At 38.1% G+C, this 12,797-nt stretch overlaps 1 protein-coding gene across 6 annotated transcripts in view; it reads right to left on the bottom strand.

Annotated features, from left to right (window-relative positions):
• Window positions 1–12,797, bottom strand: part of CBFA2T2 (CBFA2/RUNX1 partner transcriptional co-repressor 2) — a 115,447-nt gene that overhangs the window by 55,394 nt on the left and 47,256 nt on the right. The window contains exon 1 of one of the 6 annotated variants that reach the window (XM_072997024.2): window positions 8,121–8,243. The exons of the other annotated variants lie outside the window; for them this stretch is intronic. The gene's annotated coding sequence lies outside the window, so the exon portion shown is untranslated. Of the gene's footprint in view, window positions 1–8,120; window positions 8,244–12,797 lie in introns of those variants that run through there. 6 annotated transcript variants of the gene reach the window in all.

Below are 12,797 nucleotides of genomic sequence, written 5' to 3' on the forward strand. Positions count from 1 at the left end.
TGTATTGAAGGTCTGTGAAACAAAACCTTTTCAAGGTCAAAATGGTTTCGCTGCATGTATTCATTAACTCCAGCATGTGGGAAGTCTCATCTGCTTAGTATGTTTACAAAATAGCACAAGCAAAAACCATTCAAATAGTACAAACTTATTAACCGGTGGGGAAGAATGTGTGATCCTACCAAAAGCAAAAACAAAACAAAAAAGAGCCTTTTAGTCATATACATTTCTCTGCAGATTACAGTATGTCTGAATAAAGAATCCTTTGTGTATATTTCGTCCTGAACTCCACTCAAAAGGATGATTTACTTGCATATTTAATCTTAAACACATGTTGGTCTTGATGACTTCAATTCCATCAATGCATTTTTTATATCTTCATTCCAGGAAAAGTTCAAATTATGCCTAGTCCCGCCCCCGCCTCAATTCCTCAGGTATTATATGTTAAGTTTCAAAGAAGTAGCCCCATTAGTTTGGTTTGGACATATAACAAAAACAAATATTTCACGGTGAGCTTTTGAGGAGTACAGTCCACTTCTTCAGACAGTAGTGTCAAGGTTCTGTAATAGGATCCTTACCACCATCTCTTCTTGGGAAAGCACCCTATTGGTCTTAGCTAAGAGAGAAGGTTCAAAGGCATTGTATCACCCTAACTTTAGTTCTGTGAGGGCAAGTTGAAAATGACTTATGGAATCCCAGGTTTCAAGATAAGTGAGATATCTACCACTTCCCCCAGTACATTTCCACAGCCAAATGGGGATTCAGACCCTGGTTTCCTGAGTCCTGCTCTTTCGCTCTACCCACTACAGTACCCTGGGTATCCCTATCCTAACCTTACTATTGCCATTTATATGCTATTACTTCACCATGCGAAGAGGTGGGAAGTTCTGGTCACAAGCCTCAAGTATGTGATCTCACTTACATTTTCAGAGAAAAGCCAGAGAAGCCAATTAAATTTCACAGGTATCCTCAATTATTCCTACTTAACCAAAAACATCTGCAGAAAGCATACAGGTGGACTATAAGTCTGGGATCACACTTGCAACAAAAACTCTCCATTTTAACTACAAACTAGCTCATTTTAATTGTTCAACCACAAAATGCACACTGGTGAGAAAATGTGGGTTAGGAATGAGAGAATGTTTGCCCTATTTTAAGTGAAGGTTATCCTATTCCCCTCCGGTAACTTAAGCCAGTGGCTCCTAACCTGGCCAGGGCTTCTGGCAGTTGCATTCCAAGAACACCTGGTTACACAAGGTTGGGAACCACTGACAAGCCATCACTTAATTCAATGATATATCATCTTAAGTCATACTGCATACAATTTATAGAGAAAATGGTATACTCAAATATCATTCAGATCAATATGACAAGCTGAATGCCAAGATCTGTTTAATTCAGTGTCAGTCAAGCTCTACTAAGTTTTTACAGACTGAGTCCACTTTATATTAATTCTTCTTACTGGCCTATTTCTTTACCATTGGCTAAAATAGTTTCCAGCTGTGGCCAAAATGGTAAACTAACTGGATTAATCAAAGTCTGCATGAGAGGTGTGTGTATGGGCAAAATACTTGTGCATATTTCAGTATTTATTCCTGTTCCACCTTTCTCTCAATTCAGGGACCCAAGGAGGCTTAGAACAAAGTGGGAGGGGGAGGTGACTACAGAAACATAAATTAAAATAATAAAATTCTATGAAACATGTAGTATTACAAACAAGGCCTTAATACAATTTAAAAACAAAAACCACACAAACAAGACATATACTTATCAACATGTGTTTCAAAGAAGAAAACAGAAGCATCTCTTTAAAATTCTATCTATAACCCAGTCAGAGGTCAAACACATGACTGAAGAAAAAGGCCTTCGTCAGCAAGAGAACCTAAGGGATATTGTATACAGTACATATGTCACCAGGCCACTACTGTTTAGTGCAATTATTTATAGATTTAAAGCTGCAACATTGATTGAAACTGCTACTCCATCTACTTCATACAAAATGAACAGCCATTTAGAAAAGTCCAAACTTCATTTCAGTGGTGTATTGAAAAACTATCAATTCTACTACTGCTTATTAAAGTACAGTGGTGCCTCGACTTACGACGATAATCTGTTCCAGAACATGGACGTAACTCGAAATGGTCGTAAGTCAAAGTACCATTTCCCATAGGAATGCACTGAAATGCAATTAATCCATTCTGACCGAAGGAAAAAAATAACAAAAAAACAAAAACAAAACTGCAAGACAATCTCTTCCAGCCAAAGAGGAGAAAAGAAAAGCAATGGAACATGCAAGACCCATCGGAAATGCAAAGAAAACAAAGGAAAAAGCAAAGGGAGCACACTGGAAATGCAAAGAAAACGAAAGGAGCACATTGGAAATGCAAACAAAGGAAAAAGCAAAGGGAGCATATCGGAAATGCAAAGAAAACAAAGGGAGCACATTGGAAATGCAACCAAAGGAAAAAGCAAAGGGAGCACATCAGAACTGCAAAGAAACAAAGAGAGCACACTGGAAATGCAAAGAAAGCAAAGGAAAAAGCAAAGGGAGCACATCGGAAATGCAAAGAAAACGAAAGGAGCACATTGGAAATGCAAACAAAGGAAAAAGCAAAGGGAGCATATCGGAAATGCAAAGAAAACAAAGGGAGCACATTGGAAATGCAACCAAAGGAAAAAGCAAAGGGAGCACATCAGAACTGCAAAGAAAACGAAGAGAGCACATTGGAAATGCAAAGAAAGCAAAGGAAAAAGCAAAGGGAACACATCGGAAATGCAAAGAAAGCAAGGGAAAAAGCAAAGGGAGCACGTAGGAAATGCAAAGAAAACAAAACAAAAAGCAAGGGAAGCATGCAAGAACCATTGGAAATGAGGGGGAAAACAAAAAGCAACCAAACCCCAAGACCCATCGGAAATAGAAAAAAACCTCCAAAAAGCAACCAAACCCCCCAAAAAACCAATGGAAATGGGGGAAACCCAAAAAACAAACAACCTCCCCAAGACCCATCATAGCACAGAAACATAACACCCCCCAGCCCAAAACCACACTGCAAACCCCACTCAGAGCAGTTTTTAAAAAGCAGAAAGCAGCACCTTACCTTACCAGGCAGTCTGAAGCTTACTCCAATCACACACACTCTAACTGCTGGAGCAAAACAGCTACAAAGAAGCAGCCTCTTCGCCACCTACAGTTAGCAATTTGAATTTCACGCCTTTTCCCCTGCCTTTTTGTGTTTGTAACTGGAAGCTCCGGCTGCAAGTTGAAGCAAAATTTTGCAGCCGGAGCTGGTCATAACCCGAAATGGTCGTATGTCGGGATGTTCGTAAGTTGAGGCACCACTTTAACAACTATTATAAGTTATAGGTGTAAGGGTGACAAGGATAACAAAATATGTTTGAAACTACAGTACAATAGGGCTGTTTTTACAGAAAACATGATGGACATTTGCTATATGACTACGTATACAACTTTTGTAGATAATGGATTACTAAATTTATTAATGCTGGCTTAGATGGACAGACATGTGATTCTTGGCAAAGAAAGGTGCAAAAACTGCAAAATGGTTCTTCTCTCATCTCTGAAGTGGCGATTATCTAGAACTTGGGAAAATTCTGGAATCTGGAACTTATAATTCCTTAAAGTAACTTCTCAAATTCCATTCAATATCCATCCTTGGTTTATAAAACTAAAGGCAGGACTAAACATGTATATATAAAATGCAGTTATCAAACCCTGCACCATATACTGTATAATCTCTCCTACATCTCAGAGGTTTTGTGAAGATAAAACAGAAGTAGCGCTTGGTGGAAACCGAGCTCCTTGGAAGATGGGAAGGATACATTTTAAAGAAAATGACACATCAGTATCGTATTGCTTCACAATGCTATAATGCTATCCCTGTTTCCACTTTCAGTCGTTCATTTTATAGATGAGACAGTGTGATACTGTCTCATCTAGAATATACTGATATCCTCATAATTGGTCAGTATCATGTAAAGATAGGAAAAGTAGGCACTGTACTTGTGGCCCACAATGCTGGTACCTTTCCTCTTATGCCAAACTCTACATATTACCATAGACTGCCATTTGCAGCCAGAATATGACCATAAGGAAAAAGGTAAGTGAGAGGAAATGGCTGTATTTAAATCAGGTTATACAGTACTTGGATAGATATTTAAGTGTCAGGTTTCTATGGTTTTCTCTACCACAGATTATGGGAGGAGTCAGAACTATTTTCTCATCTGTAAGCTGAGTTTAATCAATCTCCTTTCCCACATGAATGTGGCAAGCAAGCCCAAGAGGCTCAATTAAAACACGTTTATAAAGAATTTTATAACCTTTTCCCAGATATGTAGGTGGTCCCCCCTTAGGCAAAGGTCATGTCTCCAGCTACAGTCACCTCGCTCCAGCAATCTTTTCCATGTGCAGAAGCTCTGATACTTAGAGAACAGTTTCTCCATTCTTTTTAAAAGGAGAGAGAGCGAAGTAGTTAAAGCAATGCATATGTGGATTGTCTCCTACTACTCTGAAATGAATGCAAAGCCATATGAACATGAAACATCTATCCAGAACAGCACAGGTCTCTGTATTATATGGCATGTATTATTAAAATCGTAAGCTCTTGACATTCAGTCTAGCCTGTATTTAAACTACACAGAGGCAGGTGGGAAAATGTATAATTCTCAAGATGTTGCTAGACTACAATATTCATCATGCCTCACCAGTAGCTATGTTGACTGTGACTGATGAACTACATCCAGAGGGCTACATGGCAACCAAGATGTTGACGTGTTGGTATCCTTAATTTGAGTTTCACTCAGAGCCAACATAGAGTGAATGCAAATTAGAAAATAGAAATGAAGAACAAGAATGAGAAAGTTTTCAGAATCTACCTATTTGAAAATTTCCTCTAAATAATAAATCACATGGTTAGCGAAGTGCACAAAGTGAGCAGAGTGACCGAAGACACAATGGATCACTGAAAAACTGGAGAGAGATATCTGGTCCAAGGATTTTCAGAAACATTTTAAAAAAGAGTATTTCTATTTAAAAGGGGGGCACATCCTAATCACCTAATGGGGACAGAGATTGATCAATACCCATGGCATGTTGAGTGTTATCTGGGGAAAATGAAAAGAAGGTTGAGATGGACTGTAGAACATCCTTCTGAAGCTTCTAACAGGTTGCAATGTCTTGGAGGCTATGGCCCATGACTTCCTTGAACAGGAGCATTGCTATGCAACCCAGTATTTAACTGCCAACCACTTGTTCTTTCCAAATGAAATTTTCAGCTCAAAAGTCCACTTATAACCTTGTAAATGAAATGAAAAGCAAATGAAGGATGACATTTTTGCCACTCACAATAATTTAAGCACTCTGAATAGAAACTTGTAGTTCAAGTAAACCATCAGCCCACCAGGACTGTCCTCCCCTGCCTCATTAAAATACTTACCAGTCTGAACTAAACTACTTCCTTCTACTACAGGTTGGTTCTCTGAACAATATTTAGTGTAACTACAGTAGGCAATAAGACAATATGCACATTGATTGGATTATTAGTATAGATGAAAGATATCGCTATACAGTCATATCAGTTTGATATAAGTTTACATGTTTCCCTCTTACGGAACCCTGGTATTTCTGGTCTTGTGAGTACTTAGAAGTCTCTTGAAGAAAGTTGCAATGGTGACATTCACTGAAGTGTGGCATGAATTTCTAGCTGGGAATTCGAAGTACTGTACTTCTCCAAACTGCAAATCCCAGGATACATTAGACCAAATCAGTTAAAGTGGTGTCAAACAAGCAGTACAGATACACCTGCAGCTACTTAACCAGAATAAGCAGCTCCTTACCAGTTTTGACTTTTATGAGCCAGTTGCTAGTATAAAAAAACTAATTTGAAATTCTTTTTTCAAAACAAAGCTGAGAACATACAGTGTGGGTGATGTAGAAAGGTCAACACATTTTCTTGTCTTCAAATATGAAGTGACCCTGACCTACATTCATATTGCAAAGCAGCTAAATTCATGAGGAATCTGCCACTTTTGCTTCCATATTTGAAAAGTAACTTTCATGTTATTTGATTTGCAACATCATGCATATTTAAAAAATTAGAAGAGGCTGAGCTTTACATGCAGTTTTTCTCACAGCTACAGCTTTTTGAATAGAATATTTTAAATTAGAAAAAAAGCCTTGAATTAATAATGAAGATCCTTTATTATTTCTAACAAGAAATAATGAATAATGAAAACATATTATCATTTAAATTATATTTTGATAAATGATAACATACCTTTCCAAAAATGGTATATATGTTAACTTATAAGATCATTGTAATCAGTTGGGTTTACATCAGTCAGTTAGTCAAAGGGATCTGCTTCAAGTATTACTTAGTATGGGCCTAATCCTATAAAAGTATGACACTGCAAGAATACTAATTAGCTTTCCTGAAATGAAACATAGCAGATAACAACTGATGATTATTGTCAAGCACTGCATTTATAGATAAAAGTAGATATGGGGATATTCATATTTGTAAACGAATACGAATATCTCCATCCCAGCTGGATCTAATGAGGGTGGACCCCTGGGACTGGACTGTCCACTCACACATCCCGGCACTGCAAAGGTCCTGCTCTTCCCACCAATGGCGCCAGGAGCTCCAAAGTCTCCCTACTCAGCTGGCCACTCAGCAGCCATGCTGGGAGACTCATCCTCCTGCCCTTTGTCTGGAGTAGCCAGCCCAGCAGGGAGACAGCAGAGCTCTTGGCGCCATGGTGGGAAGAGTGGGACCTTCACAGTGCTGGGACGCATGAGTTGATAGGCCAGTCCCTCATTAGCTCCAGCTGAGACAGGGATATTAGTACCCATTTATGCATAGCAATATTCTCATCTCCAGATTAAATACTAGAATAATTAATGACTGATGTATCAAATGACATTCCAGGTGTGTTTAACACATCTGTAAAATAAATCTAATCAAGACACAGCAATAACCAATTTGGATTATATATATTTTTTACTTTTGCAGTGATTTATATTTATGATAATAACTAAAATTACCAGGAAAACAAAAACAGACAATGCCTATAAATTAAGAAAGAAATATCCAGTATAAAGAAAAATACGTTCTCAAACGCTGCAGATACAGGTGCAAGACAAAAAGTGATGAACAGTATTTGCTTTTCAACTATCAATCAATAACATGGGGCCTATACATTTCCTTAAACAAAGCAGATGGAGCCATCTTGGTCCTTGAGCACAGGTGAGCCTTCGCCCAATTACTTAAGACAGAAGTCTTTCAATTACTTTTACAGGGCTATTAAGCAAATTGCGTTTGCTCAGGAAAAAATAACTGGCAAGACAAGAAAAAGACCCTTAAGAAAGATAGATATAATACAAACATGAATTATGCAGTCAGATGCTGGGATCTCCTTGTCTGTTCAAAAGCAGATTTTGCTCAGTAGTAACAGACACCCCCACACACACACACAAAAGCTGGCTCAATAAAAAGAATGACCTTTTACAATAATCACCAATTTATGCAGAGTCCTATGCTGTGCAGAATTAGACATTTCCCATTTAAGCCGGCCCACCACCAAGGAGTCAACCCTTCATCCTTGCAGTCTTTTTTGACATTTCTTTCTAGAACATATACTGGGTTTCAACAAAAAAGCATCTAAATGTATTTTGCCCAATATAATCAAATGCAAAGATAAACAAGACAGTTTTTAAAACTATTACATATTTATCAGTACTGAAAATGCTTAAGGAGAAAAATCTTTAAAAGCTAGGGATAAACCAAAAGACGAAAGTCTGTGCATGCACATACAGTTATATAACCTATGATTCATTTGTATTTACTTTTTATTTCTTTTTCTGATTGTTTTAATGAATTAATTTTTCAAAAAAGGTTTTGGACATTTAACTAGCAAAACTTGCCCAGCCATGATGATGCTTCAATGGCTCAGTGTCTAACAACACTACAGTGGTGCCTCACTTAACGATAATAATCCGTTCCAGGAAAATCGCAGTTAAGCGAAAACATCGTAAAGTGAAAATAAAAACTCCACTGAAACGCACTGAAACCCGTTCAATGTGTTCCAATGGGGTAAAAACTCACCGTCCAGTGAAGATCCTCCATACAGTGGCCATTTTCGCTGCCTGTATAGCGAGGAATCCGTCCTTAAACACAGCGGGGAGCCATTTTAATCACCTGGTGGCCATTTTGAAGCTGCCGATCAGCTGTTCAAAAATATCGTTTTACGAAGAATCAGTTCCCGAAGTAGGGAACCGATCATCGCAAAGCAAAATTCCCCCATTCAGACCATCATTTTGCGATCGCAAAAAGATCGTCGTTAAGCAGATTCGTCATAATGCGGGGCAATCGTAAAGCGATGCACCACTGTACTACATTAACAACAGCCACCATTCCCAGATATAGACATGAAAAATGCTTCTGTTTTTAGGACCAGAATGCCAAGCTGAATACCTCAGTTTGGCCAAAAGGAACACTTCCCACTTCAGAGCAAACACTGCACAGCAGGAAGAGGAAAAGCCATCACATGGCAAATACATCTATCAAAGGTGCAATATGTAAGGTGTTTCATCTGTTTCCCATTTTTGCAGACTTCTTAAATGCTCAGCAGTTGCATTATACTACGAAAGCTCATGAGCGTGCCAAAAATTACTGTGAATTCAGTTTTAAGAATATGTTTCACCTCCTAAACAGATGCTGTTATGTACATACTGTACTTACAGGGTCCAAATGAAGTTTATGGGAAGGAAAGGAGACTTTAAGGAGGATCTAAAAAAATGAAGCCACCAAAGAAGCACTTGACACTAAGCAGCAAGATGGGTAAGAAAGAAAAGTAAACTCGAAACAACATGAATCAGCAGCCATGTTAAAGTCATTCTATTAAAAGTGCAGCCTTGACATGGAAACTGCTCTTAGAAAGTACTCTACATAACAATTGTCAGCATGAGAATTCCCACTCGGAAAATAAATTTGATGTGGCGAGGTGTGAAGACCACTTGACCTACTTGGTTATATGTACCTAATAAAAGGTTTGCCACAGGACATGATTTGGCCTAATTATGAAAGTAATATAGCAGACATCTCCCATTCAGAATACTGAAAATGCATTACAGGTTGTAACTCTTATAATTCAATCACCCTAGTACTGTATTGTACAATCTTCACTAACTCCCAGTTGGTTTCCAGGCCCAATTTGAAAAAATGGCTTTAAACTACATGATTTGGAACTGCAGCATCTGAGCTTTAGATTCTAAAGTAACACTTTCCACATACATTCTTCCCTATGCCCTGAGATCATCAGAAGCCTCATTCCAGCTCTACTTAAATGATGTGATACATATAGGTGGTGACTACACAGAAAGGACATTTCTTGAAATGCCTAACAGGCATCCTCAGATGGTCAGTATAAAAATAAAATGCATTACATAACTGGAAGCAAAAGGTGGAAATTATTATTTCCGGAAAATAAAGCCAGGAGCAAATTGTTGTATACTTCAGGAATGGTTAATATTCAAAATTAGAGTACATCAGGAGAACAATCATAATAGCAAAATGTATTTTAAATAATATTCATGCAAAAATCATATAAAGAGCAGCTGTGCAAAAGTGTGCTGCTTATATAAAAGCCTATACAGTAGGGCTTTAAGTTCTCTCTGGATGGTTCAGTCCAATTGACTGTGAGCCATAGAGATTTTAGCAGCGAAATATAAAAAAAAGAGTATTCCTGAAATCAGGACAAGAAGCAAAAGCAAAAGGCAACAGAAATAGGATCAGGCTCTTAAATGAAGTTTTACACCAACTTCCATATAAGAACAACGCAAAGTATTATAATAATAACTGCAAAGAAATAAAAGAGAACAATAAAATGGGTGGGTGGGGATCTTGAGCTCTGTCATAAGATCCAACAAATCAAAGGGAAATTTAAAGCAAGACCAGGGATGCCAGAAGATTGAGAACAGAACATACAGTATTATCCAGCTAGGACAAAATTAAGTGGAAATAATATACTTTAGAACTATATGGAAGGGATGCCAGGATAACCTATTCCTTAAAGAAGAAAAAATTGATGAAAAAACTGCAATTTTAGAAAGCAACATAAAAGCTGCTCTCAAAGTTATTTGAGTAAAGTATCAGGAATAACCTGAGCTGTTTCAAGATTGGCAGATGCAATCTACCAAAATCCTGACAAGTACATCCCAGCATAGGGACGTGGTGGCGCTGTGGGCTAAACCGCAGAAGCCTGTGCTGCAGGGTCAAAAGATCCGGCAGTCGTAAGATCGAATCCACGCAACGGAATGAGCACCCGTCGCTTGTCCCAGCTCCCGCCAACCTAGCGGTTCGAAAGCATGCAAATGCGAGTAGATAATTAGGGACCACCTCGGTGGGAAGGTAAACAGCGTTCCGTGTCTAAGTCACACTGGCCATGTGACCACGGAAAGATTGTCTTCGGACAAAACGCTGGCTCTATGGCTTGAAGAGCGGGATGAGCGCCGCCCCCTAGAGTCGGACACGACTGGACAAAAAAAAAAATTGTCAAGGAGAACCTTTACCTTTACCTTACATCCCAGCAAATATGGAAAACAAAATAATGGCCTATATATTGGAAATGCACTGATGATTGCAGTAAACTACAAGATCATCATACTGATTTTCTTTGCAAGCAAAATGACACTGAACATTTAACAATAAAGACTTCCAGCATATATGGAGTGAGAAACAGCAAGAGTTTAAGTTGTATCTGAAAAAGGAAGGAGGACAAGAAATCATATTGTACAGTAAATATACACAACGGCTACTACTAGAACATACCAGAGAATCTCAGAAGCAATCTGTTTGCAATTTTATAGATTACAGATAAAGGAAGAGTGAAAATTCGTGGAAGAAATTTAAGATATGAACATGACATTATATTACTGGTGGAAAACAATTATGACTTGAAGTAACTACTGATGAAGGAGAAAAGAAAGTGCAAAAGCAAAATTATAGCTGAATAATAAGATTAAAACCATGAGTACAGAAGAACTATACAACTCCAGTGTTAAAAATGAATTGCAAATTGAGATGTTCTGTATCATGGTTTGATTATCAATTCAGACTGAGACTACAGCTAAGAAAACTAAGATTTAGAATGGTAGGTACGGTATGAAAGAACTAAAACAAGATCCTTAAGCATAAAGATGTGTCACTGGAGACCAAGCCCAAGATTAGCCATATAATGGTATTCCTGATTATAATATAGAGGTGTGAAAATGGACAATGAAGATAGGAGTAAGGCTGTGTTTTTGGTTATTAGGCAGACTGAAATTGAAAGCAGTGTAATTAGCTTTTAAAACATGCTGTATATTGTTATTATTTTTAGTATGCTGTCCTGGAAACATACGTTATGACAAAACTATCACATTGAATAAATATACATAAAATATGCAGAATCCATTTGGAAACAACAGCTAAAGTAACAATTAGTGTCATCTGTGTTGCCTCGGCTGCTAAATACTACACATTCTTTCCAGAGCAGAAACACTATGTTAAGCAGAAGTAGGTAAACAGCAGACTGGGATCTACTGGCAGAATACTGGCAGATTTCTAAGCGACCTTCAGTAGATTTGCAAGGGTTTCTGATTTCCAAGTATTTTAACAACACTAACAGTGGAAAGCTTCCTTCCCAAACTAATGGCATGAAGAACATTTGTGGGAACAGATTTATTTGTAAAATAGCTAAGAGCTCAGTTTTGGTGATGAAAATGAAGTCCTAGGTTGTGTATGTGTTCCAAGGTACTTTTCATTTAAATCATATGCCTCCCCCAGTAAGCTGCTTATGTATCCAACATCATGTATTGGAACCCAGCATTTTTGAAAAACAACAAAACAGATTTCATGGGCCCTAAGGTAATGTGTCTCTTCTGAAGTCAATGAGTGAAAGCATAATCTTTATTAGCCAAGATAGCCAAGGGCCAACTGGACTGAAATTAACGGGCTCAAGCTATGCTGAATCCAAATCACTGCCACTCCTAAAGTGTGTAAAATTCGTTAGGAGTATATGTGCCCTGGCTAAACTTTCTATCAGCATTGTGGCTCAGCTACAGAATATTAGATTGGGTAAACACCAGTTCTTCCCCTGACACACTCTCTTCTCCAACTCTTTTTGCATTCCTTTGCTGGCACCTCCTAGGCAGCAAAGTAGTTCTGCCAGCAGACTGTTTAGCAGACCTCTGATATTAGAAGAGTTATGCCTATTCCTGATCCCCTTCGGTCAATGTATCTTTCTATTAGGATTGCACTACTCCCTAATAAACAGGATTTCTCGGACTATGGAAACATTAATTCAACAAGGGAGATGGCATTTTCTCAATCTGGACTTGGGTTTTTTATGATCAAACACATCAAGAAACTGATACATTTTACAAGATCATTCAAACCTCATTACCATCGCGAATATTCAGAGCCAAACAGCATTTGTACATGATAGCAGTAGGGAATTATTCTACAAATGCCTATAGGTGTAACTGAAATGTCAAGTATGGGTTAGAGATAACCAATATAACATAGTTGCAATGTTTAAGATATCCCCAAATTTAGGTCTTGACACTCTCATGTGCAAGGCCACAGTGCTGATACCAACACTCTAAAAAGCAAAGCCCATTAGAAAAATTAAAGGCTTGGACAGAAAATTATTTTGTGCACACTTACTCCTGTAAACAAAGGAGATAAACAAGGGGCAACTGTAGATATTAGAAAATAAAACTGTGACAGAGCATGCAAGCA

This window comes from Pogona vitticeps, chromosome 4, assembly GCF_051106095.1.
Source record: "Pogona vitticeps strain Pit_001003342236 chromosome 4, PviZW2.1, whole genome shotgun sequence".
NCBI lineage: Eukaryota > Metazoa > Chordata > Lepidosauria > Squamata > Agamidae > Pogona > Pogona vitticeps.